The sequence below is a fragment of the Lagenorhynchus albirostris genome, chromosome 6, assembly GCF_949774975.1.
Source record: "Lagenorhynchus albirostris chromosome 6, mLagAlb1.1, whole genome shotgun sequence".
Lineage (NCBI taxonomy): Eukaryota > Metazoa > Chordata > Mammalia > Artiodactyla > Delphinidae > Lagenorhynchus > Lagenorhynchus albirostris.
The window spans coordinates 79,688,460-79,702,487 of NC_083100.1; positions in this window are offsets into that span (position 1 = coordinate 79,688,460).

Sequence of the window (14,028 nt, forward strand, 5' to 3'; positions counted from 1 at the left end):
TAATACAGAAGTCAGAGGTGAATGTTACCTTCCCTCCCAGTTACTAGAATCAAAAGGGTGTAACTGGGGCTTCCCTGGTGGTGCAAGTGATTGAGAGTCCGCCTGCCGATGCAGGGGACACGGGTTCATACCCCGGTCTGGGAAGATCCCACATGCCGCAGAGCAGCTGGGCCTGTGAGCCATGGCCGCTGACCCTGCGCGTCCGGAGCCTGCGCTCCGCAACGGGAGAGGCCACAACAGTGAGAGGCCCGCGTACCACACACACACACAAAAAAGGAGTGTAATTGAGTAATCATCCCAAGCACAGAGAAGCTAAAGGTTAAGTGACTTGCCCGCAGTGTTCATTCACAGGAAGTAAATAGAGTCCAGATATGAAACCAGCTTTCTCAGGTTCCATTGTTCAAGCTCTTACCCAGTCCACTACACATAACTCCTCTCTATATATATGGAGAATATGACTGGGCCTAAAAAATGTATGACACAGGCTCCACGGGATAGCAAAATACTTTATAATGTCCTATAATGGGTGCATATTCCTCGATGGAAAACAACATGAAATATGAGATGTTTTTAAAAACACCAAAGCCATTCCAAACAACTGGGTGTTATAGTGTAATTGTTTTCTTCCTTTGTAAATTATCTGGGATGTGGACAAGTCAAATGATCCTCATGTATGTTCAAGAGAAGTAAACTTATTTACTTTCTTTGACTGGTTCTCATTTTGTTGTCTCTTATAAAGGCGCATTCTTTAAAGAAAAATAATGATTTGGTTGTGTGACCTTTGTCAAAATCATTTGTAAACACTCCTACATAATGGAAAAGAATCAACCTTGATATAAACTAAAATAAAGCTGTTTTTCTTGACTGAAAGTACTTGCCTAAAAAAGAATTTCAATTTACTTTCAACTATCAAAGATGTGATGTTGTTTTATCTGTAGCACAGGAGAGTAAAGTAACAACAATCAGTCTCTGAATTTCTAAGAAGATCATGCAGGTTGTTCCAAGTCTATATGTCTGAAATTATGTAATACAGATTTTAATGTTACTTGAACTTGCTTTCCATTTAAAAAGTATTGGCCTTATAAGCAAAATGCACTACAGGCAATGACTTTTAATTGTAGTTTTTCATGCAGTTTGTAGTGTCCAGGTTTTTATTTACCCAGTAAGCTGGTAATAAATTGTTATCTCGAACAATTCACAACTTAACAAGTTAACATTTTGCCATAATATTAACTAAGAAGAATTCCATTTGCTGCTGACAAGTGGGGTCATACTTTCCAGTAGCTCTTGCGAGTACATTTTGCTCAACCAAGGACATGCTTAGGTAAACTGTCTCACCTAACACCAAAACCCTGTAGTTTATAGTAAAAGATAAAAGTGGCAATCTTACGATAAAGGCTCAGCAGGGAGTCAGCTCACTCTGGGAATGGTATTGGATGGTACTAAGAACAAGAATATTTCATTGGTTTCAAGTTTTATTTCTCTGTCTTGGAGTAAGATCTCGCAAGAGAATGATAAAGAGGCACACAATAAGGGCAAATAAAAATGATCTAGTGTGGAAGCTTAGGGATCTCGAACAAGATCCTCCCATCTGTAGCAATTACAATTTTAGATAGGTGAAACATATCCGAATTTTAAAAAATCAAACTTCTGGGGAACAGGTACTGTGAGCTGCCACACTAATAAGTAATGGTTCTCGCTCTGTGTTTCCTAAATTCCTCCTGTAGCACTTTATTGTGCATTTCCTTTCCTTCAGTCATCCATGGGAATGAAGTCCCTGGTTAGAGGAGATGAAGAGTGTCTGGTCCTCATCTTTTAAATAAGAAATTCTCATAGGTTTGATGATAGGTATTGTATCTAATCTAAACATTTTCTTCTCTATAATGAATAATCTCACTTCCCTGCATCTTTCCTCATCTCCTCTCATTTCAAAATCCCCAGTTCATTGGAGAGCTGGAAAGAGCAATAGGCAAAGGATTAAAAGTTAAGGCTGTAGTTACAATTCTGCCACAAACTAAGTGTGTGCCTTTGGATAAAACACTTCAACCTTTCTGAGATTCATCATCAGTAAAATGTGAAGTTTGGACAGATTTATCTCTGACTATTGGTCTAGCTCTAAAACCAAAGTTCTGATGCTTCCCTGAAATCTCTCCAGTTCTCCCAGGTTAATTAGGGAATCTAGAACTGGACATAGCACACTGGTGCTAAGTATAGAAGTTAGGTCATCACTGTGACTTGCTTTATTATTATTTCTGAATCCTAGTCTCACAATAATATTTTTAAACTGTTGAACTTCAGTGGTAAAAGAATCATTTGCTTATTCATGTTAACCTCAAGACTTTTTTCCTGCTAATCTTGTTCATCCTTATTAGCTTAGAATATTTTTAACTTTCTTTTTAAGTGTATCAGCTGAAGATTTACCTGATTAACACTCATTTTGTTTGCTACTCATTATTCCTCCAACATAGTATTTCATTATTATAATCTGGGCAACCATGGACTGGCCAGCCTTTCCACCCAGCAATACATCATTTACTCCTTTAATTATAATTTTCACAAATCACCAAAGAAAATATTCAGCAGTATCAGGCCTGGTGCTGGTCCCAGACAACTACCACCAGTACTGACACTGAGCCTCTAATAAGTCCTTTCTGCATAATGACCATGAGTTGTGTGATTCATCCTAGAACCTATGTTCCCAACTGACTTATTTTCCATGTCCCTGTTTATTTGACTGTGTTTAGTGTGTATATGTTCTATTGATCTACTTCCTTTGAGAGATAGAAAAGCAGCCCAAGTTGATAGGATGACACCTAGAAACCTGTTTAGAAGATATATGACAAAAGGAAACTTAGCATGGCAGGAAAACGAAAAAACAAAAGCAACCAAAAAATCATAGCCAACTGAACTATATCAGTTACTATATTAAATATAATCTCCAATTAAAAACAGAATTATCAGAATAGATAATAATACAAACCCAACTATATGCCACCAATATGAAGCATACTTTATTTTTTTTAATTATATATATGTAAGACTTTACTTTTTTTTTAACTTATTTATTTTTTGGCTGTGTCAGGTCTTAGTTTCGGCATGCGGGCTCTTCGTTGTGGTGCGCGGGATTAGTTGCCCTGCAGCATGTGGGATCTTAGTTCCTCGAGCAGGGATGGAACCCACATCCCCTGCATTGGAAGGCGGATTCTTAACCACTGGACCACCAGGGAAGTCCCGAAGCACACTTTAAATATAGAGTTGCAAACAGTTTAAAAGTAAAAAGATAGGGAATAAAACACTATCCAGGCACTAATCATAAGAAAGCTAGTGTGACTGTATTTATGTCATAGTAGGCTTCAAATAATAAGTAATATCCAAGATAAAGAGAGATATTTTATAATATAAAAAATTGAATTTATCAAAAACATGACAATTTTGAATGTAATACAACTAGTAAAAAAGCTTCAAAGTACATGAAACAAAAATTGACAAAACTAAATAGGGAAATAGATAAATTCACAATCATCACAGGAGACTTTAACAGCCAACTCTCAGCAATTGATAGAACAAATAATTTTTTTAAAAGTCAATAGCAATGCAGAAGATTTGAATGACACTAACAACAAGTCACCTAACAGACTTTTATAGAATACTACATCTCACAGATGCAGAATACACATTCTCTTCAAGCACACATGAAATATTAAACAAAAAAGGCAATGTGCTAGTCTATTAAAAACTTTCAATATATTTAAAAGGATTGAAATCACAGAGTATTTTATCTGATCCCAACAGAATTATATTAGAAATCAATAACAAAAAGATATCAATAAATTCCTCCAAATATTTGGATTTTAGGCAATACTTTTAAATGACCCATTGGCCAAAGAAGAAGTCACAAGAAAAGTTAGAAAATATTTTGAATGGAACAGTAAAAAATACAACATATTGAAATTTGTAAGACGCAGCTAAAAGAATGTTTAAAAGGAAATCCATAGCTTTAAATATTTATATTAGAAAAACAAGAAACCTCTAAAATTAATTATCTACCCTTCCACCTTAAAATTCTAGAAAAATAAAAGAAAATTAAGGGACTTCCTTGGCGGTCCAGTGGTTAAGACTCCACACTCCCAGTGCAGAGGGCACGGGTTTGATCCCTGGTCCGGGAAGATCCCACATGCCACAGAGCAACTAAGCCCGTGTGCCACAACTACTGAGCCTGCGCTCTAGAGCCCACGAGCCACAACTACTGAGCCCGCGTGCCTAGAGCTTGTGCTCGGCAACAAGAGAAGCCACTGCAATGAGAAGCATGCGCACAGCAATGAAGACCCAGTGCAGCCAAGAAAATAATAATAATAAATAAATAAAAATCAATAAATTTTTTAAATTAAAAAAATAAAGAGAGCAGAAGTCAATGAAATGAATCTCAAATAATAATAAAATTAACATTTGGAAGAATCAAAAGTTGGTTCTTCTGAAAAGTGAATACAAGTGAAGCCTCTATCAAAACTAATCAAAAACAAAAGGTAGAAAAAAGAAAATACCAAAATCAAGAATGAAAGAAGGATTATCACCATAGATCCTATAGAAGATCCTATAGAAGAATAGGAGAAGAAGAAGAAGAAGAAAATACTATGGATTTGTGCCAACAATTTTGACAACATAGATGAAATGGACAAATTCCTTGAGAAACATTATTTCCAAAATGGATACAAGGGGAAATATATAACCTGAATAAGAGTATCTATGTTAAAGAAATTGAATTTGTAGCCCTACATTGGGAGCCAAGTGCTGTAGGCTGATGGAAAGGAAGGCAGGCAATGGGGACATAGTTCTTCCCACTGATCTAAAAACCAATCTGAGTCATAGGCCATGCACCTTAAAGCTGTCCAAGATCTCAGACATCATCTAGCTCAGCTCTCTAATTTTACAGGTGGAGAACTTGACACCCAGAGAGGTTAAATATTTGCCCATGATCACCAAGCTAGTTAGTGGTAACCAAAATATCCATATTCCCAACACCGTATGAAGTCATTATATCTGGATGCCTCTAGCACTTACAATTACCCACCATTTTCAAAGTCAAAGTCAGTGGCCCATCAGTGCTTACACTCTTGACTCTCCCTCAGTCCCTTTAAGACTTTCTCTGATAGATACTCGAACCAGATTTAGACCAGAAAGGAAAGAGTGAGTAACTGTGCCTGAGCCCATAAGCCTCTAGGGCTGGCTCACAACTGAGAAAGAGTTTCATCGCAAGGAACTGCATTTCAGTTTCTTCCGGCCACTTCTCCATAGAGGTGTTAAGACCAGAGAGGGGAATGCAGTGCATCATTGAATTGAACCATGAGGCGAACACAACCGTTCATTTGCATTGAGTTTAAACATAGTAATTTTATTGGGCTCTAAAAATAAATGTGAGGGTCATTTATATTTTCACGATGTAAGCAAAATTTTGCCCTCCAAACTATAACCTCATTGTTTTTACTCCTGTGTAATTTTAGAAAACCTAGAGACCATGATTGTCTCCCAGATTGCCTTTGGAGACTGGGTCTGCCGTCTAATGCTCTGTTTATATTTTAATACAAACTGACGTTCCTCGTGGTAGTAAAAGCTTTGCAGGGCTGTGTGCGTGGGAACAGTGGACATTGGGGGCCTGGAATTACCCAAATCATTGACCCTCAGAAAGACTTCCTCTTTTATCCTTGCACCCAGACATTCTGGACTATTACAGAAAAGAGATTTTCATGGTTAGAGTTGCTGTTCTCATAGTCTCTAGTCATTCACGTCGGTGTGTTTCAGAGCGCTGTGAGAAATCCTGTCAGCACCAGTCAATCTGGGAGGCCCCAAGAGGTCTTGAAGTCCATGGATGGCTCAGTAGGTAAGCTCCAGAGAACTGCAAAGTCTGCTGATTCTCTTTCCTCCAACTCTTTTGACCTGACTTCCCAGGCCCCAAGACTGAGAAGTGTAGGCCAGGTAGCACTCACCAAGCCTGCTGAAAATACAAACTGAGAACTCGGCCGGGAGGCGGGGAGTAAAACTGTGAATTCGTAAATGGAAATGGAAAGGATCACTTCTGGAAAGTTTCCAAAATGTATTAATTGGGCAACAGCTAGTCAGCTGTTTTGGAAAATGAGTCAAAGTTGAATGCCTTCCATTGTACATTATAGTAAATAAGCCTCTCTTTAGGATGCTAATATTAGCCTTTCTTTCTAATTCATGTCTTTTAATAAAAAGAAATACATTCATATTTTCCCTAATTTTCTTCTTTTCTCATCATGCCAAGATTTATGATGTACTTCAAAATTTGGTTTCAAATGTCTGTTTTAATTATATATGAACCACCGTTAATTGCCCTGGTGCCAATGTGTTAAGAGCCTTTAGCGACCTCATCTAACATGAATCTAGACATCTATACGTGGGACTCGATGACATGCTGTACTCCTGAGAGCAGTCATTGGATCGATTCCATAGCGTTGCTGTGACAGTGTGGAAGCACCATGGGGCATTTTCAGAAGCAGCATGGAGGCTATAAGCCAAAACAAAGTGTCCTGGCATAAATCCTCAGTAAATATTTATTAAGATCAATGGCTACATACAGTGTGCTGATGGTAGCTTTCTGCTCTGAGTTAAAATAAGGTGAATTGTATTATCGATGAATTAGGACCTCCTCTATGCCTTTAAAGAACAGGACAGGGGTTTGTTTTTTGATTTTTTTCACACACAACTTACATATCTTGCTAGTTACCAGACATTGCATCATAATGTTTACACATTCTTTTAACCTATAGCCAGTCTGTAGTGGTTTGGTGACAATGATGTGACCTACAGAAAAGTCTTGGATAAGGGCCAGGATCAGATTGTGGTGAGTCATTTGACCTCTACTTATGTGGACAGTTTGAAGGCGCTAACAGTCAGTTCATAATCACATTCAAAGCACTCAGTGTGTAATAGCCAGCACTGGTAAAAAGCGGTGCCTTTCAGAGAGGGTTCCTTGAAAGTTAGAGGGGAGAAGGAGGACCCAGAGGACCCTCAAGACTAGAAGATGTTTATAGAAGGCAAGATTCTTGTTGGCCAGGGATAAAAGAATAATTTTCTTCTCCTTTATATATGTTTTCAAAAATCGGTGGTTGCAAGACCTTATCCGGATCTGCATTATCTTAGATATTCTTGAGTACTGTTTTGAGCATTTGGGGTATATTTTCCAGGACACCCTCTTCCCTCAAAGAGGTTTCCTTCAAAGGAAAGAAGAAGATTTGGGGTTTGAACTTACACCCTGGAAATAAAGAATATTTAACTGAAAGGATCTTCTAGGATAAGAACATAAGACATACCAAGTAATTCAATGAAAGCAAATGAAATAATTTTGCTCTCATTTCTGCAACCAAAAAGAAGAGAGAATTGATATTGTCATATTTTTTACAGTCTTTAACAGTCATAAACTCTTCTGTAAGCACTGCCTCTCCAGTTGAGCTTATGATCTGAAGTACTAAATCCAATCAGCTGAAGTCGAATCAGTTGTCAAAAGGAAACATCTTTTGACCCTAAAAACCGGTCTGGAGCAGTGATTCTCAAATCCTGCGTCTGGAATCACTAGTGATCCATTATAGTCCTTGTTCATGGATCATGCGTGATTCAAGATCTAATGTAACCCCGTCTAAGGCACTCAATTTTTAAGTCAATATTATACACAGAGTACCAGACCTAGACATCTCTTTATAGATTTGTTATCTAAATTGTTGCAACTTGACTTCTAGTTCTGGGCACAGTCCTCCAGGGAACATCTGTGAATTTTTTTGTTGGTTGATTGGTTTTATTTACCAAAATAGTAGCCCTCTGCCCAAACATAAATTGAGAGCTGCTGGTCTCAAGAGTAATATCAGCAAATTGAGGTTATTTAACTTTAAAATCTACTGTCTGTCTTTGTCTTTGCCTAAGCTAATGACTCATTTCAAGTTGTTCTAGTCAATTATTTCCTGTTTCCTCATTCTGAGTTCAGAAATAATAAAGTAGTGGTTACTGAGGGTTTTGTTTATACATTTGATCTAACAACTACTGCCTTTTCAGTAAATAAATGCTAAGCTCAAAGAAGTTTTCACATTTTCTTTCTTAAAGTATTTCAACATAAATGACAAGAATTTTCACAAAGGATTTTTCCAGAAATTTGATAGGGCATCTGTGACTCCATTTTTTAAGTCTTGGATTAAAATACTGAATGCCAGTAGAAGCTAACACAACATTGTAAAGCAACTATACTCCAATTAAAATTAATTTAAAAAGTAAAATAAGGGGCTTCCCGCGTGGCGCAGTGGTTGAGAGTCCGCCTGCCAATGCAGGGGACGCGGGTTCGTGCCCCGGTCCGGGAGGATCCCACGTGCCGCGGAGCGGCTGGGCCCGTGAGCCATGGCCGCTGAGCCTGCGCGTCCGGAGCCTGTGCTCCGCAACGGGAGAGGCCTGCGTAACGCAAAAAAAAAAAAAAAAAAAAAAAAAAAAAGTAAAATAAAATAAAATATTGAATGCCCCTTGACCATGGACATTGCCATAAGTAACTCAGCTCTGTATATTTCATCAGATTGGCAATGAAGCTCTGGTAGTCTCTGAAAGATGGCCTGATTAGTGTTCAGTAATAATCTTTGCTTTTCTTTGACTACTCCTAAAACACTGAATATGGTGTATCTTTTGAATGTACTAGTGTTTTTCAAAGACAACAATTTCTAAAGAACTCATTCTTTAAAGTTTTTTCTTAGGGAAGTTTCTTAAATAGTTTTCATATTGCACTGACAAATTGATATAGAGTATATTTGGATGTTTAGTAGTATCAATAAGTCTTATCATCCTGTATTAATTCTTCAAATGTTAATCTTTTGTTTGTTTGTTTGTTTGTTTTTTCTACCCCCTAGGAAATCCTGAATTATAAAAGAAATGTCATTAGGAATCAGTGACACTGAAGTTTGGAAGAGGCAGTTGGAAATGGTTATATGTACCCTTTGACATACAGAACAAAAATTATGGACCTGCGTTTCTAAAGTATGCAACAAATTCTTTGTCAAATTTGCTGTAAACAGAGAAAAGGATGATCAGTTGGGCAATGACTTATTATTCCACATTCACAGAGCTGTGTCATTTCCTGTCAGCTAAAGGGTGAGGGCTAAGTCCACACAGCAGCAGTAAATCATATTAGCAGTCAGCATTAATGAGGAAAAACAGGACCAAATTCTACAACCCAGACCGAAGTACCCTTACCAAACAGCCTACACAGCTTATTGCAATGCCCTTGACAGGACACTCAGCCATAATTTTAAAGGAAAAGAAAAGAAAAGATTCCTCTCCAAGAGAACAGATTCTTCCCAAACAACAAGTTCAATCCATTGACTTTTATGAGTCTTCTTTCCTCAATTCCTCTTTCTCCAGAAAAAAACCCGCCTCCTGTTCGGTTGATGTTATATAAGGCCAGCTGAGTTAACCATCTCAAAAAAGGGACAGTTGGGGAAGTGGCACCGTTCACTACAGAGCAGGTCACAAGTTTACACCCTGCTGTTCTTTTATTTTTTAATTTTTTTCCTGCTGTTATTTTATATTGAACTTCATGTATTTGAAGCTACTTCATACGCACCGTCTCTTAAATTCTCAGAGAGAATGCCTGTGACTTGTATCCATATTTTCTGACATAACGTCTATGAAAGCATCATGCACATTTTCTGTTTTTAATGTTATCTCTGCTCCGTTGACGATGCTTATAAGAGACCAGGGCTTTCTCCTCAAGGTTTGCTCCTTCAAACACTTCTGCTGGCGTCTGAGGAGAGGCAGGCAACCATGAATAAACAATTAGGATTATGCCTTAAATATTCCACTGTGAGCCCAGACCCCCCTAAATACACTGAACCTGAAAAGGGAGGAGGAGGGGATGCCGGACGTGTGTTTCTAAAGAAGAATGTTCGAAAGTAGAGGGCATGTGATCTTCTAAGCAGCCTTATTGTGGGACTTAAAGGAAGCAGATATTATCATTGTCTTGTAAGAATGAAACTAAGGAAAAGAATTCAGTCAGTGTTTGCCCAAGGTCAGACAGTGCTTTAGTTTCGCTGGGACTAAAAGTCAATGTCCTGACTTGTGGGCCAGTGCTCATAGAAAGAACACAGAGCTGTTGTTGTTTATCAGGTCTGTGCCATCCCTAGATGGCTGTTCTCTCTCAGTTAGCCCTCTCTCCAGGCCTGGAATCAACCTGTTTTGTGTCAGAGGGGATGCAGTTTCTATGGGAGGGGGTGCTTCCCTCTAGTAAGTAGAGGGTTGTTAACCACAGAGGAAAGAATTCTTAAGTTCAGACTTCTTAGGGCGGCTGAATGCTGAATGCACACGACGTAGTAACCAATCCATATGGAAATGTTTGCTATTTTTTCTCTTCTCTTGAACTTAGGGGTAATTAGAGAAAGGAGAGAGTAATAGGAAACAAGAAGAATAACAAAAGACAGGACATTAGGTAATGTATGATTCCCTAAATGGGGCTGCACTCCTTCCGAATGAATGTTTTCCTTAGGGAAAACCTTTCATTGCAATCTAAAATTTTAGTCTTTTCTAGGACTTTAGGTATCATTTAGATCTGAAAATCTCATTGAAGATAAGCAGTGTCATCAAAGTCATAGTGGAGTGACAGCTGCAAACTTAGAATTGGAGCCATTCATTCAAATAATCAAGTCATTACCCTGCTTCAAGCCTTCCTGTGTCTGACTACATATTGCCCTTAGAATGAAATCCAAATTCTATGAACCTATCTCCAAGGCCCATTTATTAGCTCCTGTCCTTTTTCTCCTGCTCTCCTATCTATTTTCTCCCTCCTTCAGTGGGCCTACTGACTCCAGCCTTCCTTCTGTTTCTTCCACCTGCTGAGTTCTTCTCTGCATATAACCTTTTCACTGTCAGTTCCCTTACCTTCCAGTGGACCTTCTCAAGGTTGATTTGTTCTCACCATTAAAGACTCATCCTCCTTAGAGAGGCATTGCCAGGCCACTGGGTCTAATCCCCACCTTCCTACGCTTCATCATGCCATCGTGTTTTGTCTTCATAGAACTTGGCACATTCATTCTTATTTGTGTACTTGCTTACTTCTTTATTGTCTATCTCTTGTCTGGCATATGTACTCTGTGAGAGCAGCAAGCAGGCTGGCTTGTTTACTGTTATATCTACAGTTTCTAGAACAGTGCCTGGAATATAGCAGGTGCCTAATAAATATTTGTTGAACTAAATGCTAAATGAACTTTTTAAATATATTGAATATCTACTACACAGTAGTAGAGACTCAAAGAAGACAAGGAAATAATTCTTAGCCTAAAGGGATTCAAAGCCTGGTGACTTCAGGCAGTTGTTTTTCTACCCTATTACACAGCCATTAAATTTCACTCAGCAGGGACTTCCATGGTGGTGCAGTAGTTAAGACTCTGCCTGCCCATGCAGGGGACACGGGTTCGATCCCTGGTCCGGGAAGATCCCATATGCTGAGGAGCAACTAAGCCCGTGCGCCACAACTACTGAGCCTGCGCTCTAGAGCCGGTGATCCACAACGAGAGAAGCCACCGCAATGAGAAGCCCGCGCACCGCAATGAAGAGTAGCCCCCGCTCGCCTCAGTTAGAGAAAGCCTGTGCACAGCAACGAAGAACCAACGCAGCCAAAAATAAAATGAATTTATTTAAATAAATATAATTAATTAAAAATTTAAAAAATTTCACTCAGCAACTGGCAGATTCCTGGAGATTCAGGTCACCTGATTTCCAAAAATAGTCTATGGTTCCAGATTATTCATTAAAGTGATTAGGTCTCTCATTTTGCCTGGGCCAGACCCTGTTTACAACTGTTGTTCTGACCATTAGTGGTACCCCCTTCTGCGCTCAAAAGTGTCCCAGCTTATATGATAAATTACATGCTCATCTTATTCATTGTCAGCCAAATACTAATAATTCATAACTATTGCTAGTTAGAGCAGCTTAACCACATAAACTATATCAATTCAGGAATGTGGTAGGTCAAATCATATTTCCAGAAAGGAGCAACTTCCTAAGTTAAAAATCTGAGGAAAAAAAGGGTGGATCTATTCTCCTAGCTCCAATTAGTGAGTGCACTCATGAGGCCAGAATTTCCCAAGATATGTTCAACAGTTCTGAGAAGTGAAAATGAGAGTTACGTGTGAAATATAAAGTGGGTGGAGGATTCTTTAATGTGCCAGAAGCTATCCTGCAAACTTCACTTGCATTTCCTCATCATTACTATTACGACTCTCATTTTACAGATGATGAAATTGAGGCTTAGAGAGGTTAAGTAACTTACCCGAGGTCACACGGATACACTTCTTTGTGATTTCCTGCCCCCAACCACTATGTCCATGGCTTCTCAAACAAGTAAATAATTAGATCAAAGTTTCCTGTGCTTAAGTAGTTTTGAGGAATGCTGAGTTAAACTACGTTAGGTATGCTACCTTTCTATAGAGCTTTTTACTGTTTGTAATATGTCAGAGTGCTTGGCACATCTTCAAGGGGTGATACGGGCACAGTGTCTCAATCACTCATTGGGATGCAGGACGCTTTTTGTGAGCACACTTTCTGCAGAGCAAACTTTGGCCAGTGCTGCTTTAGTAATCTGAGCAGGGCCAGCGATCCCCTTTTCTATGAGTGAGCCCTGTGTGTGTATGAACACAGCCCTACACACTGAGTCAGTCTTCCTTTGAGCGGCTCCAGTTTTCTCTACTCTGAAAGGAAGAGGAGACCATCCTTAGATCCCTGAGTCTTCATGGTCCTAGGGTTGATACTTACATGTATGCTTTTAACCACCTATCATTGTGCCTTTTCACTCCCCGTATTGAACTTTCTGGTTTTTCACCTCATCTTCTTCTCGTTTACAAACCTAGAAGTGTCCATGGGGGCACCTATACGGTTTTTTGTTGTTGTTGTTTTTTTGGCCAGTGTCCTTAATACAATTTAATTGGTGAAACCTCTGCAAATTTTGTCATTTGCAACAACATGGATGGACTTGGAGGGCATTATGCTGAGTGAAATAAGTCAGAGAGAAAGACAAATACTCTGTGATATCACTTATATGTGAAATCTAAAAAATAAACTAGTGAATATAACATAAGAAGCAGACCCACAGATATAGAGAACGAACCAATGGTCACCAGTGGGGAGAGGGTAGTGGTGAGGGGCAATACAAGGATAGGGGATTAAGAGGTACAACCTATATGTATAAAGTGAATAAGCTACAAGGATACATTGCACAGCACAGTGAATATAGCCAATATTTTATAGTAACTATAAATGGAGTATAATCTTTAAAAATTGATTCATTATATTGTACACCTGAAACATATGATACTGTAAATCAACTATACCTCAATAAAAATTTTAAAAATAGGTGAAAACTCCTGATCACTTGAAGCACAGGAAATGAAGATGAGAAAAGAAGGACCTTTTTATAGGGTAGAGAGAACAAACGTGTGGCCATTTTTAGTCCTCTCTGAGACTTTCAGGTGGGTGGGTAGGGGGTAGATGCGGAGGCGAGGTGGAGAGGGAGTGAAGGGTTGGACCTGCATTTTTCAGCTAAGCAAATTTCTATTTTCTGGGTCCAGCCTAGGGTGCTTTGATTTCAGAGAAAGGGAAGCTACAGATAAAGGAATTAAAGGGCAGGATCAGAATCCCTCCTACCCCCTCTTCTCACTGACAGGGGCAATGGCTGACCTTGTGTGTTTAGGTCCCTAGTGCAGTAGGATTGAGTTTCCAATGGCTTTGGTCACTCAGTTATGAGCGTCTTCCACTTTTCTTTCTTCTCCCCTCCCACCTCCCCTTCCCTCTCCTCAAAACCTTTCTTTCTCCTCCTGAGTCACTGGAACTCGCTGGTTTCAGAAGCCACTCTTGCTGTGACCCAGGCAAGCCAGTTCCGGCATCGGAAGTACCCCGGCTTAGCTATTGTTCCATGGCCTATATACCTGATACAAAACACTTTGTAACAAAATGCAGCCACTTAACCCTTCCCCACCCTTCTGTGTTGGGCAGGAA